Source organism: Astatotilapia calliptera, chromosome 17 (genome assembly GCF_964374335.1).
Source record: "Astatotilapia calliptera chromosome 17, fAstCal68.1, whole genome shotgun sequence".
NCBI lineage: Eukaryota > Metazoa > Chordata > Actinopteri > Cichliformes > Cichlidae > Astatotilapia > Astatotilapia calliptera.
Genome location: NC_137438.1, coordinates 15,261,759 through 15,277,387, shown reverse-complemented (window position 1 = coordinate 15,277,387; position 15,629 = coordinate 15,261,759). Strand labels below are relative to the sequence as shown.

The 15,629-nt window shown below is 39.6% G+C and overlaps 1 long non-coding RNA gene across 1 annotated transcript; it reads left to right on the top strand.

Moving 5' to 3' along the window:
• Positions 1 to 3,631: 3,631 nt before the first annotated feature.
• Positions 3,632 to 6,555, top strand: LOC145421367 (uncharacterized). The gene is made up of 2 exons (XR_013902701.1): positions 3,632 to 5,220; positions 5,417 to 6,555. It is a non-coding gene; the product is annotated as an uncharacterized LOC145421367 (long non-coding RNA).
• The last annotated feature ends 9,074 nt before the right edge of the window (positions 6,556 to 15,629 follow it).

The window sequence follows — 15,629 nt, the reverse complement described above, 5'->3', positions numbered from 1 at the left end:
CATTCTGTCTCTCACAGTTGAAGTGTACCTCTGGTGCAAATTACTGACCTCTGTCATCATTTTAAGTGGGGGAACTTGCACAATCGGTGGCTGACTAAATACTTTTTGCCCCACTGTCAGATATAGAACTTTCTATAGGGCTGAATATAACATAAGTTCAGAGCCTCTGTGCTTTATCTGAGTACTAACATTACCTAAAACAAGAGTTTGGTGGCGTTCTAACTAGTTATCAGATCTATCGATGACTATTGGAGCAATTGGTTAGTAGAATTGCTAACAAGCTAACAAAGAGCTTCTAACACATTACATGTGCTAAATATTAGTCCAGCTAACGCATTAACAGTAGGAGTTACAGAATGATGTTTGCTATTGTATATATAATTGTATATATAATTTAATGAGCTGTCAGTTGCAGTAAAACTGTCAGCAGAGAAGTTAAAACTGTAACAGAGTAAAGATTTAAAAACAGGGACTATGACTAGTAAACGAAAAGAGTTGGCTGATATAATGAAGAGAGGGAGGTGCCTTGAGGCAATTTCTGCTGTGATTTGGCATTAAATAAATAAAATTGATCTACACCCCTACCCTCACCCATGGTCACGAGCTGTGGGTAGTGACCGAAAGAACGAGATCGCGAATACAAGCGGTGGAAATGGGCTTCCTCCGAAGGGTGGATGGCCTCTCCCTTAGAGATAGGGTGAGAAGTTGGCCAATTCGGGAGGGGCTCAGAGTAGAGCCGCTGCTCCTCCACATCAAAAGGAGCCAGTTGAGGTGGTTCGGGTACCTGACAAGGATGCCTCCTGGGCGCCTCCTAGGCGAGGTTTTCCGGGCATGTCCCACCGGGAGGAGGCTCCGGGGCAGACCCAGGACACACTGGAGAGATTATATTTCTCAGCTGGCCTGGGAACGCCTTGGTGTTCCTCCAGATAAGCTGGAGGAGGTGGCTGGGGAGGTGGAGGTCTGGGATTCTCTGCTTGGGCTGCTGCCCCCGCATCCCGGCCTCGGATAAGCGGAAGAAAATGGATGGATGGATGAATGGATGGATAAATAAAATTGAATTGAACAAAGGTGATCACGTGATAGTAGTTAGACAGGTATGGCATTAAGGACAAGAGCAGATGGTAGTGCATTTTGCAAAAAGGATGAAAATGGCTGTGGTAAACACACTTCAAGAAGGTGAAAGAACATAGGGTGAGAATGGAGGAATGAGCACATATGTGGACATCTTATCCAAAAGAGGCAATCTGAAAGATAGGTGCTTGCAAGGTGGCTCTAGAGAATGTAGCAAAGCAGCACTAGATGGTAGCCTTTGGGATGCTTTGGACATCAACAGGAGGAAGTGAAGGCATGTGCAAACATTAAATGGTGAAAGATAAAGAAGAAAGTAGACAGGAAAGCAAGGTGTGCAGCAAAGAGGTGGAAAAACTGAAGAAAAGGGCTGATAGTGAATTGTGTATGAGGATGGACAGAGAAGAGGATGTGTATTGATTGAGTAGGCAAGCTGATCAAGAGAGATCAAGCTGGAAATGATGTGCAGTAAGTTAGGATAATTAAGGATAAAGATGAAAATGCACTAGCAAGTGAAGGCAGTTTGTGCAAAAGACAAAATATTTATGCAGCTGGGTATGTAAAGACAGAGATATTTTTTGTTTCTTTGTTGGCAGCATGGTTTGTATTGAGCCACACACTAATAACCAGACCAATGAAGTATGGCTTCCATATCTCACAAAGATTGTACCCTTTGCAATCCAGGAGTATACAAACAACCCCAGTCTACCCTACTCTGAGGAGCTGATGGATGAAGAAAATGAAAGAGAGGGATGGAGGACAGTTAGTAGATAAGGAAATCTGGAGGATTAATTAGGAGGAAGTGAGGACAGGATGAAGAATGGAAAGGCAGTTGGTACCTTTATGTACCATACCTCTGAAGGTATGGACATGTCTAGGAAGAGAAGGAGACTTTTTGATAAGACTCTTTAACACAATAGTGGAGTGTGACAGGATGCCCGAGGAATGGACAAGTGTAGAGACTTTCAAGAACAAGGGTCATTTGCAAAACTGTAGTAAGTACAGAGGAATAAGCCATAAAGCCACTGTATGAGAAAGGTTGTGGAAGCTAAATAAAGAAGAGAGGTGATGATCGGTGAGCAGCAGTATGGATTCATGCACATTGCATGCACTATCAATGCAATGTTTCCTTTGAGAGTGTTGATGGAGAAATATAAAGACCAGATAGAGCTGAACTGTGTCTTTGTGGATGTGGATCTAGAGAAACCATATAATAAGGTGCCAAGAGAGATACTGTGGTACTGCACGAAGAAGTCAGGAGTTGCAGAGAAGTATGTGAGGATTGCACAGAACATATACAAGGACAGTGAAACAGTGGCGAGGCTTGTGATAGGAGTGGCAGATGGGTTCATGGTAGGGGAGGGATTACACCATTGCTTGCAATAGTGATAGACAGGTTGACAGATGAGGTCAGGCAGGAGTCTTTGTGGAATATGAGTTTTGCATACAATATTGTGAGCCATAGTAAAAGTAGGGAGCAGGTGGAAGAGACTCTGGAGAGGTGGAGGATGGTAAAGTCACAATCAAAAGACTACTTGAAAAATGGCAAAAAAAATCATATTTTGCATGGTTGGGTTTTTACAAGGTTCCAAGTAGAGCTTCAAAAAATGAAAGACAAAGAAATGGTAGTGAGATAAAACATTTTTTGGAGAATGTATTATTGAAAACTAAGCTTAAACTCAAACAGGCTGTTTTACAGCTGATCAAAAGTTTTGGACTACACCTCCAGACCCCTTTTGGTCCAAAATAGTGATGTTATTCTCCTGGAAGAAGTCCCTTGTCCGGCGAGCATTGTGTACTGTAGCGTTGTCCTGTTGAAAAACCCAGATATTACCAGACAGATGAGGGCCCTCAGTCATGAGTGATCCTCTCTGCAACATCTGGGCATAGCCAGTGGCCGTTTGATGCCCCTGCATCTCCTGAAGCTTCATTGTTCCATTGAAGGAAAAAGCCCCCCAGACCATTATGGCGCCCCCTCCACTGTGGCGCGTAGAAAACATCTGAGGTGGGATCTGCTTGTCATGCCAGTAACGTTGGAAACCATCAGGACCATCAAGGTGAATTTTTTTCTCATCAGAGAATAAAACTTTCTTCCACCTTTCAATGTCCCATGTTTGGTGCTCTCTTGCAAAGTCCAAACGGTCAGTTCTGTGATGTTCAAGGAGATGAAGCCTTTGAAGATGTTGGTTTGTTTTTGAAGCCCTTCAGTCTCAGATGCCGTCTGATAGTTATGGGGCTGCAGTCGGCGCCAGTAATTGCCTTAATTTGGGTGGAGGATAGTCCAGTGTCTTGACAGACAGCCAAATGGATCCTCTGGATCAGTGTTGGTGAAATTGTTGGGGGTCTTCCACTTGACTTTTTTGTTCCATAATCCTCGGGATCATGTAAGAAATTCTAAAGAACTGTTATTCTGCCCCTCTGTTACTGCTTTATTGGGTTTCTTAGGCTGGCGCATTTCTCAGGTTTCCCAATAGTAGGCAGTATTACCCCTTCTTTCCTTAGCTCTTGGTGAAGGCAGTCGTACCTTTCTCCTCTCCTCCTTCCCCTTATCTTCCCTGCTTAGCCTCTTGTGTCCTTGTCTTGTCTCGTGTGTATTACTTTCCCTGGAACACTCTCTTGCAGTCTGTTTCTAAGCCTAAAAGAGAATTATGGATTTGATCAACTGGTCTCTGAATGCTATTGACACCCTTTTCTCAACGAGAAGCCTGGGCTCAGGAGAGCCCGAGTGCCCTGGAGGTACTTTCCCTGCCGGATACACGATGGACGGGTGGCAGACATGGAGGGTTGTATGCCTGGCGGGACTGTTGATCGAGGACGCTGAAGATATCTACCTATTTGGAACCATGATAACAGGGTTCTTGCTGATCGGAGCTGGCTTCGCCCTGGCTTATCGGAGAATTAAGAAAGTGGAACCGGCTGTTCAAACCCCCCCCCCCCCCCCCCAAGGCTGCCCGCTGGAATTGAATCGATGGGACGAGGCGCAACTTCTCCGAATGGGCTCATTGAATGTAGCATGGTTAAGACCTTGGGGAAGCTAACGGCTGCCGTGAATGCTCAGGATAACACCTCTGAGCATATATTGGATTACATCAAGAACAACACCTCTGGGCGAAAGTTGGATTACATTGTGGAACAGCTCACTGCAGTTGTGAGTTCTCAGAATCAGCTCTCTGAGCACAAGAATGACAAGACCACAGATCGCAAGTTTGATAACATCATGGAAAAGCTCGCGGCTCTCCAACGGGAGATTGAGAGGCCAGTGTTGGAGTGTTAAAGAACAGCTCTGAAATTCTCATGAGTTGCTCGCATAAAACAAAAATCACCATTTATTGCGGCTACCCCTTCGGCGCCAGCTGTGGGCTCAAGGCTGGAGTCGAACAAAAACTCCCTGATACCGACTGTGTTTAGACTGTTCCTTCCCACTCAAGGCCACCTGGGTTGGCTGGTAGACTGTTTACTTAGCCTGGCAGGGCGAAGGACACTGTCTCAGCTGGACTGTGGACACACACACACACACTGATACACACTCATCCCCCCCTCCCTTTCCAAATGCCTTCGATGCTTGTCCCCTCCCAGGGAAGATGGCGGTTGACTGGTGCAGCGCAGACATGCTGCAGGACCGGTGCGCTGTCTACACCGGCTTTCTCTTACCCTTTACCCGCCCCTGTTGCTTGTCTTGTGTTTCATGGTGTATTGATAGTCATGTGCTTTTTGTGCTGAGGTGTTTTTTTCTGTTATCAAACTGTTCTCCCACTAGGAGCTCAGTCTGAGTGGAGTTTTTTCTCCTCCTCTCACCTCATGTTATGTATTTTTTTTTTTTCCCTATCAGCCTACCTCTCTGACATGTTTTCTCAATGTGTTGTTTGTGTTTAGTTTGGTCAGAAGGTTCCTTTTTAAGTGCGCATGCGCCATTAGCGCGCTGCCTACTGTAACCCTAATTTCCTTCGGGATTAATAAAGTATTCTGATTCTGATTCAGTTTGTGGCTTCTTCTTTAGTTATTTTGTGTGCACTAACTGCCCCCTTTCGTGATGTGTTGTAAGCAGCAGGAAAAGATCATGCAGGCAGTGTGAGAAAATGCCTGGAGCAGAAAACAAGCTGCACAATTTTAAGCCCAGTTTACATCGTTGGGGAGTTTGTTCAGCCATAATCTGTAAGTAATCAATGTGTAGCTTTATTTTCTGTAAGATTTGTTACTTTCCTGTTACTTAAAAGGGTATTTGAACGTATAAGGAAAGATGTTTATGGTGAATGTAAAGCACAAGGAAAGCTATGTTGCTAACTTCTGTTTTTGTTTACAAAATATGTCGATACTGATGCTTACGTATTATTTTACTGTATGTTCACAGTCTTACAAATTAAAAGACAAAAAGACACAAAGGCAAAGCGATGCGTCCTGTCGTTCCTGGAACCATCTCCTCTTATCTTTAGCTCGCTGCATAGGTTGAATAGCCATACATTCAACTGAGGGCAGCAGAACTGTCTTACTGCATCTCACCTCAACACTGCGAGAGACCCTGCTTATGCAGTTCAACAACCCGACCACACTTAAAAAGGGAACGTTTTTTTTTTTGCCTTTGCCATCAGAACATCATGACAGTGTGACTACCTGACGGAAAATGACAATTAATCCATATTCTTTTACAGGTGAAAACTCCAGGGGAAATGGATTCACAGAAGAAGAAGACAGTCTTTGGGGATAATCATAGCTCAGCATCGGACCTCATGATCCTGATGGGAAAAAAAGCCGGGTTTCCCAATGCAGTAATGCGTTTGTGTGTGGGAAAAACTGTACTGGCAGATTTCCTTTTTACAAAAGAGACAAAGAAAGACATAAAGCAGGGAAGGAAAAGAATCAGGTTCATGAACAATTCCACTCAATAAATAATACAAATCTTGCATATTCATGGTTACAGGATGAAAGGGGACATGCTGGTGTGTGGGTGTCAGCCAGAGGGCAGCCTGAAAGAGTCTGACATCAACAATGCTGCTTCTTTGAAAGGATCTTTTTTGCCTGCTGGCCTGAGTGAAGAGGGGTTGGACATGTGTTACAGAACTGGTACTTCCATTGGTTGTGACCCATAGTGCCGCCAGTGCTCACAAAGGCAACATTCACACACAGTTGGACCAATACTGTATAATGAAAATGTTTTAAAACTTTGACTACAGCATAGCAAGTTACTATAGTTAATTTTATGAATTTAATTTTATTGTTTTGGTTGTTATTTGTTTAAACGATGTTAACTACATATTGAAGTTAAACAAAATGGTTATTCTGATAAATGATCATGTTATGTGTGAGACAAATTGTCATTCGAGATGACAGAGAAAACTGAATTAAACAAACCAACCAGGATTATACAGCATGATCACACTGGCATAGAATAAAAGAAAACTGATTGCTTAAAAATACACACATGAGGTAATCAGGGAGATGGAACACACCGGGAGAGATGGAAACAAAACTAAACAACAAACACAGGGAAAAGACTAACAAAATAAATCAGGAAGCAGCAAAACACGGAATGGTGACATAAAGGAATTAATACAAATCAACAAAAGTCAAGCACATCAACTAGATAATCATGATATTAAGAACAGAGAGAAAACACACATTGGTAATCTATGGAAAAACTAGATATATCAAATACTAATGGAAACACAATCTAAGCAAAAGTATAATATCAGATAAACTCAAAACTGAAACTGAAACTACAACAAATCAAGTCAAACAGAGAATAACAGAAGTGAAAGTCCCAAACTGAAAATGCTGGGTCCAAAACCTGACATCATGACACAAATAAAGTAAGGCAAACATTCGGATTGTAACTGTTCCCTCAGAAAACCAGAATACTGAATTAACAAAGACCAAAGTTTGACAGTCATGTATGACTCATGTGGTTTTGGTTAGACATCTTAGAATAAGACAGACAGTTTACTAGTTTACCCTAATTTTATATAATCTTTTCCAGGTAGTTATCCACCAAAAAAAATATCCTACTTTCTCATACAACTCATTTAAAAAGACTGATATGGTTCAGTTAATTATGCAAGCCTTGCAGAGTTACTTAGCTGCCAAACTTCTATGGAGGAGAATAGGTTTCAAATGTGTTGGAACTTAAACCTTTTCCTTTTATAATATTTATCCATCCATCCAATTCTGAGTCAATGGGGAATCATTCAAACCTACACTCACACATAATTTAGAATAACCAATAACCTAACTGCACTAACTGTAAGAAAGTACCCAGTAGGGCTGCTCAATTAATCAAATTTTAATCTCGATTACGATCTGGGCTTTCAACGATCATTAAAAATTACTGAGCCGATTATTAGCCCCTCCCTCGTGCTTTACTCTCGCGCTGCTCCGTGTGGCAAATCGAGCGCACCTCTCTGCATTTCGAACATGTGTCACAACAATTAAGAGGACCCGAGGGAAGCTCGGAAAGCTAAGCAGAAGTCATTTGGAGAGGAGAGTGACTGCCGTTGGTTGAAAACAGAGGTAAAAAAAACTTCAGTGGTGTGGAAACATTATGGGTTCGCAGAGTCAGACGTGGATCAAGTAGACATAGTGTGTAAACTTTGCTACAGTGTCGTAGCTGCACCACAGAGCAACACTGCAAAGTTCACTAAACATAGATGTTTACATTTTTCATTTATTTTTTATATTGCAAACATTTGCACTGTTATCAGTATTTTCACACTATTTTATATTATTTTTGACAATCTTTAAAGTCATTATTCAATACATTGTTATTGTTAAATAAATATCGTCAAATAATCGAGATCTCAATTTCAGTGAAAATAATCGTGATTATCATTTTTGCCATAATCGAGCAGCCCTAGTACCCGGTGTTTATTATTAAGGGGGGAAAAAATGCAAACCTACATGGCTCCATGTGAAAAAGTGATTGCCCCCCGGTGATAACATAAATTAACTGTGGTGTATCACATTTTTTTGAAAGCCAAGTTCAATTCCTCTAGTCACAACCAGGCCTGATTACTGCTACACCTGTTCTCAGTCGAGGAATCACTTAACAAAAGGAAGCAGACCAAAAGATCCTCAAAAGCCAGACATTATTCCACGATTCAAAGAAAATTCAGGAACAAATGAGAAACAAAGTTTCTCTCAGTATGGAAAAGGTTCTAAAGGCTTTCCTAAAGATGTGGGAAACCTGTGAACCAAGGCGAGAGCCATCATCCACAAATGGTGAAAACATAGAACAGTGGTGAACCATCCCAGGAGTGGCCGGACAACCAAAATTACCCCAAGAGTGCAGCAACGACTCATCCAAGAGCTCACAAAAGATCCCAGAACAACATCTAAAGAGCTGCAGGACTCAATTGCCTGAGTTAAAATCAGTGTTCATGAAACTTTTTTTAAACAACTGTATGTTCAAAACAAAAATAGATGCATTTATTTTCATGGGGATGGTTTATAAGCCAATTTGAAATATGTGGTTATGTTTAAGTGATGGCAGCACATAGTTAAGATCATCACCTAATTTCACGATCCACAATGATTTGAGACTCATTTTGTTTGTTTGTGCAATGAGGCTGTTTAGTTATTAAAATCTAATTCCTCCAGCTTCAGACCACACATTAAAGCACTGTGACTGGGGTGAAACATTTAGATGTGGACTGCATGCAAATGAAAATTTAAAATCATTCTGGCTCTTCTGGTTGCAATTACCGATAATCTGAGTTGTAGCTGCTGCACAGAGCATGGCACTGTCTTCTGCATGTCAAGCAGCTGTACTTCTCGCTCATTGATATAAGCAGCACAGACTACCAAGGCCCAGTGCAAGCACATTCAGAAAAAAAAAGTGAAATGAAAAATCAGCTTTAATGTTCATACACATTTAGTTGCTGAGCAAGCCTGAACACAGAGCTGAAATCTGATCAAGTGTTCTTGATTATTAGAGTTGAGGATATTTAGAGAAACACACTGCAAAATGCAGCTGTGAACAAATCCTGTCTGCGATGTAGTTTACCCCCCTTTTCTTCACGTCAAGGACTGGTGCATATAATTTACTTTTTGCTTGATGCAATGAAAAAATAGAATTGGGCTGAAAAGGTCTATTGCTTTATTACGTATTCAGGTTGTGTATCATGCTTTTAAAAAGTAACAAAGTAACTAAGTATTAAGGTAACTAATTACTTTTGAAAATAAGTAATCAGTAAAGTAACTGTAACTTTTTTTGGTGAGGTAACTGGTAATTAGTAATTAATTACTTTTTTCAAGTAATGATGGTGACCCAGAGAAATCACCCCAAGTCTGGTATTAAGGGGGTATTTTCCATTTTTCTTAAATAATCAACTAAATAAATAATAAACTGCACCAAAAAACAGGAGCTGAGAGAGGAAGTGCGTAAAGCAGGTGTCTGTGAGATCAACAAGGGGACTGAGAAAACCCGTTTTCACCCCATGTTCACTAAACCAGAAGTCGTCCAGTAATTTTATTAACAGAAAAGCCTAATTTTAAAACCCTAAGATATGAAACTTAACCTGAAAGATATAAAATGCAAATTTTAGTTTAATTATTAATTTTAGTCAATTATTAATTATAACCCAGATACAGTGTGTAGAGAGCTGGTAAATGTTAAAAGGTTAATGGAATAGCTTATCCATATGCATAGTCTTTGTCCAGAGTTATTTTACCTTACTAGAACATTTGCCTTTTACTAAATCCAACAATTATTATATATCTCTTATGTAGGTTCTAAGTACTTTATGAGGTACTTGCTGTCACACACCTAGATCTCAGTAGAAAAATGCAAATTGCATTAAAAAATTCTTTAGGAGTGCAAAATGTTTTCCTTTAAGCTCATTAGTGCCAAACGAATCAGCTAATTAGTATAAAAACACAAACTTTCAGAAACATGGAGACTGTAATTGAGCACTCAAAGCACTTTATACAACATGCCTCATTCACTCATTCAGTTATACAAACACTTTCCCTCCCTCATGACTAAGTGGTTTCCAACAGTCACACAAATTTATACTCCAATAGAAGCATCATAGAGCAATGTGAGGTTTAGTATCTTGCCGAAGGATACTTGGGCCTGCAGACTGACAACTAGAACAGCCAGTGATTGAACCACCTGCCTTCCAATTAGTAGATGACCTGCTCTACCTCCTGATCACTAGTATAGTGGTGGAACATACAGGACGGGGGTAAGAATCAGAATCAGAATCAGAATACTTTATTGATCCCTGGGGGAAATTATTTAGAAGAGATAGATAGAAGAGATAGATGGAAAGAGACATACGGAGTATTTTCCATTTAGAGCATAAAGAGAAAATTATATGTACTGTGCAGATATGTATACAGTCATGTATACATTGCATTTAGTGCATTTAGTTTTTCATATAGGGTGCACTGTACAATGTGGACTTTTTCCCTGGGTACCAGGTACTCTCACTCTCTGGGTACTCTAACTTCCACTGCCCCAAAACATAGTAATACATAGTAAAACATAAATAAGATTATTTTTATAATTGGCTGAAGATGTGAATGTGTGCAGAAATGGTTTTCTGTCTCAGCGTTAGTCCTGCAATCTATTAGTGACCTTTCTAGATTGTACTCTACCTCTTGCCCCGACAGATAGGTCAGGCTCCAGCCAACGACCCTACTTTGGATAAGCAGAAGAAAATTGATGGATAGATGGATTTTAGCTTTCTACAATGTTGGAAGTAAAGTTGCGAAAGGCTGTAGCTTAACCCTAAACATGGCCTTTACCTAAAGTAACTAAGAAGATTAATTTTCTAAATGTAATCAAAGAATAACCAGTCCCACACAGTACACAACCCTTAGTTTCCTGGGTGAAGGTCACATCCCAGACTTGAATCCATGATGATTCTGATCTTTGTTGGAATTACATTCTTACTTACTGATGTTGTGGCAGTTGGAATTTTTGCCTTGTACATATTGCATATTGGATGTTGTATCTCATTTCGGGTATAATGTGTCTTTAGTTTTTAGCTTTTCATTAAAACTGAGGTAATATAATAAATAATAAAATAACAATAATAAAAAACTAATTTGCTATAGTGAGAAGTACACACTGCTGCTTTTGATTGTTTTTCACAGCTTTTTTTTAATTATAAAGGACAGAGCAGAGCCAGGTGAGCCTTCATTTGATTATTTTAAGATATGACATTTCTAAGTGACATTTAAAAAGTCAGTCACATAATTGACATTAAGGAAAAGGTGGTGGCAGACCTCTAATAAGAAAATATGCACTTAATAGCCCACACATACAAACAGCATGGCATAGGCAGGTCATGATAATTAACCCTTTTAATCAAAACTAAGCTCTTATTTTATCACCCCATAATTGCACTCTCCTGGTCCTCATTATGAGTAATTAATCATATTTGAACACAGGACTGCTGTAAGTTATGACAAGAAATGATAATTCATTTAGATCTGAAAAAACATAGCCAACCACTAAGCTCCTCATGAGTACCTTCCTCGTTATTATCATCATTAACATTTTCTAAACTGGCATAAGCACCACTTTTGCCATCAGATTTAGAGGAATCATTATCACGTCTCCATCATCTTTGGTTGTTTTCAAAATCATCACCTTCAGCATGGTTGTAATTATAGTCATCATTGTCATTATGACAGCTTTTATTATCAGCATTGTCAGCTTCATAAACATTATCACCTTGAACAACAAAATGATAAACAGTGTCACCACAGCCACTAAATCATCACCATCATCATCATCATCATCATCACAATTACCATACTGTATTATCATCTTCAATGTAACATTATCACTGTCATCTTCACAGTTAATCTTGGTTTCTAATTTATTGTTTTGTCACATTATTATTATTGTCAACATTTTTAATTTGGTCCTCATCTCTGCTATTTTCCATCAATGTCAGTATAGGATTACCTTTTCAAGTAAGATACAGTACAAGTGTTTCGATCCAATATGCTATCAAAGATTGTAAAATTCATGGACTGTAACAGTACTTCTGAGTTTTTTCATGAATGGTCCAGGTGTACATAAGTTACATGACTCATATTCCTGCCAGGGGGCTTCAAAATGTTCCACTGATTTACAAGTGTTGATGACGTCCCAAAATATGCTGCATGTGATAATAAACGCAGTGAAGACTGCTGGTAAACATAAACATACATACTATCCAAACATTAAACATTCCACAACACATGATGTAACAGGTTTAACTTGGTTGTTAGTCATAATATCTCTGTGTAAGAAAGTTTTTGTACACTGAATGACTCAGACAGCTCACATTTGAAAACATTTATGGTAGAAGCAGACTATTGAATCGCTCCCTGCAGATATCTTAAACATATGCATTGAGGAGGGATGCATAAACATCCACCCTAAGCCTACAGGTGGATGCTGAGGTTGTGAATGGAGATAATGGAGCAACTGCACTGATGAGGGAGAGATGGAGAATTCTGCAACTTAAACTAATTCAGAGGATGTGCATGAAACAGAATGTGAGGAGAGGTATGAGCTTCCCGCCCAAAGAAGATTTCAGGCTTTGCTCCATTTGGTTAAAAAGAAAAAGTCAGGATACATAGTTTGACTTTTGTTTTCAAAGTCCCGAATCCTAATAAATAGTCATGTGAGCCAGTCTGCGATCAACAGCGAGTATCCTCATTGACAGATTCACTGTCTCCTGAGAGTCAATGCCTCAGTAAGACAGCTAGCATTTCTGCTTCATTACCAACACAAAACCTGCCATTTTAATCATATGGTGAAAAATTGCACGTTGTCTCATCTTATTTTAAGCCTCTGGCATTCCATTTCACTTAATGCATTCGCCACATTGTTACATATTTTTGGTCCCCAAAGTAAAGGCCACTTCTGCTGATCTCAAGATTTAACAAAAACTTGCTGAGATGTACACATGTATTCAAAAAGTTCTGCCCTAATGAACACCTTGCTGTGCATCTACAAATGAAGATGCTTATTTCTATAAGGAGACCTAGCCACAGCCAGCGGCTGCTTCATCACTTATTAAACAGTTTCACTGCTGATCTCTGAGATGAAAGCAGACAACCTCAGAGACTCAGCTGCAGCTGGCTCATTCACTGCTCATCTTGAATCAATAGAAAAGTTCTTCAACTTTTGACTCAAGTACAATTCAATAGCGGGTATTGATGCTGAAAGAGTCAACAAAGCAAATGCCAAGAGAAGAGAGCAAAGTTTTGGCCTGGGAGGAGCCCTAGTGCTCATGTCCTAAAGTGAGACCTGCTTCATATTCATACTCATCTTTTTATGCCTTCACTCCTCTTTCTGAATAATGAATACAGATACAGTTTGGGTACCAGGTTTAAATAATACATAAATGCTGTCTGAACACTGAAACTAGAACGATGACCCTGTGAATCTTTACAGCTCGTCTGAAAGAGTGGAAGAAAGAAACTTAGCTTTCTTTGAGTAGTGACCTCATCAACCTCACTGTTATTGACATGCAAAAGTTGTGGCTTGGCTAAAAACTTTAGACCTTTTCCTGATATTCAAAAGCCTCTTTGGCAGTTGTCCTTTTGTTACTTTTAAACCAATAGGCACACATTTAATTGTATTATCAGATGACCTGGAGACGTGTCATACACTCAGAGTTTTCGACAGATTTACTACAGGTTCTGTTGTCAGCCAAAAAGAAACCCCTTTTCTGCAAAAGATATGACCTTGGGTCACTGCCATTTGTGTATTTTTCTGTTACACGATGTAGTCCTGAAGACATTTACTTTGGCACAAATGACCACAGTTTGGAGTACTTTGGTAGGTGTCTATCTAAATGTATGTATAACCCTAGATGTAGCCATAAAACATAAAACAGGTGTGTATGTAGTTTTATACCAAAGGAAAGGTGAATTTAAACTTTACACTGTATATATAAAATAAATAAATAAATAAAAAGTTTAAGCCACATTAAGAATTCCATTGGTTTCTCGATGGCACATTATGGAGCCTCAACTTTAGCATTCTGGCATTTAGCATTCTTTTTTTTTTTTTGAACCACAAAAGAGCATTTAAGATTTGGAAGAGCAAAAAAAACCCCAAAACCAAAGAACCCATCCTTCACGAGAGAGAGGGAGACCATTTGCCATATGACACGTCAATGAGTGTGTATATTCTAAATGCTAGAATTTAACTCATCAAAACTGTAGCCCAAACATTTGGAACAACCTGTACTGCACAGTAAGTCATATTATTATTGATTGCATTTGACATTAACTTACTCCAAAAGGCACCAAAAACAATGGAGAGATCTATTTCAGTAACTCACATTAGCAAAGGTCAGCTAATGGCTACAGTGTGTTATCAGTCAGGACACCAACACCCTTAACTTTAAGCCTCAAAACTACCCAGTTAATTCTAACATCATATACTTCTTATAAAGGGGGAAACTATCCGTAGACAACTGTACCATTTTTGTACCAGGTTGTAAACATGAACTTCTGTAAGGACTGAGTCTTATGTTATTTCTAAGCCCTGAAGGTTGTTGCTTGGTTGGTTGTTGCTTGGGTCAAGCATAGGATAGAGGGGACAGTGGACGTACCCCAGTTTTCATGCTTTTCGCCTACGTCTAAAATTCTTACTTTTACTTGTATTTGGTTGCTTCCCATTTAAAGTATCCTTATCAGGTGTGTAAACTTTTTTTGAATAGGCTGGTCAAGAATTTATTAACATTACAAATGGCCTCTATCTAATCCTTGTTGTACCTTAAGACAGGAAGTCAAAATTGAAATGTTCTTTTCTTTAGTCCCTACTATAATAGGCCACAAAATACTAGGGGTGCAACGATACACAAAATTCACGGTTCGGTTCGGTTCGGTTCGATACTTTGGTGTCACGGTTCGATATTATTTCGATACAAAAAAAATGTTCATGCCTTTTTAATTTGTCATTTATTAAAATTATAAATATATATTTTAACTCAAAAGTACAGTTTTTAAATTTAACCCTAACCCTTGTGCGTGTTTTTTATTTTGACAGCGAATGCGCACCTGCGGACCACTTATGTGCAGCCCTGGTTATTTAGCTCGTCATATTGCAGCCACAGAAATTCTTTTGTCCATGAAACCATAAAGCTGCACTTTCTTTTTGCCTTATAGTCTGATTTGTCATAACTTCTCCGTTTTGTGGTAAGCTTTTCTTTGGCTGTCACTTCTTCACCCTGACCTGTCTTATTTGGCTCAGCAGAACTAAAATATATATCTGTCTGTGAAGGTTCTCAGTCATCCAGGTCATCGTAGTCAAATATAAATCCTGCTGCTTTTACACACGCACTCACATAAGCTCAGCGATTCTCTGCGCGATCAACCTCTCACATGTTTAAGCTGTGGGAGATTTCACTTGTCATGTTTGCATAGTAAGCTAACGACTAATAAGACGATGTCAGAGGAATTGGTGCACAAATTATCATCACTCACAGATCAGTGCTGTCGCTCTCTATACACAGTTCGTGCAATTGCAAAGTGAAAGCAAAAAAACAAGCGCAAATTCAAACGAGATTTCAATATGTCACATATTGACAGTGGCTCACCGATGCCAATGA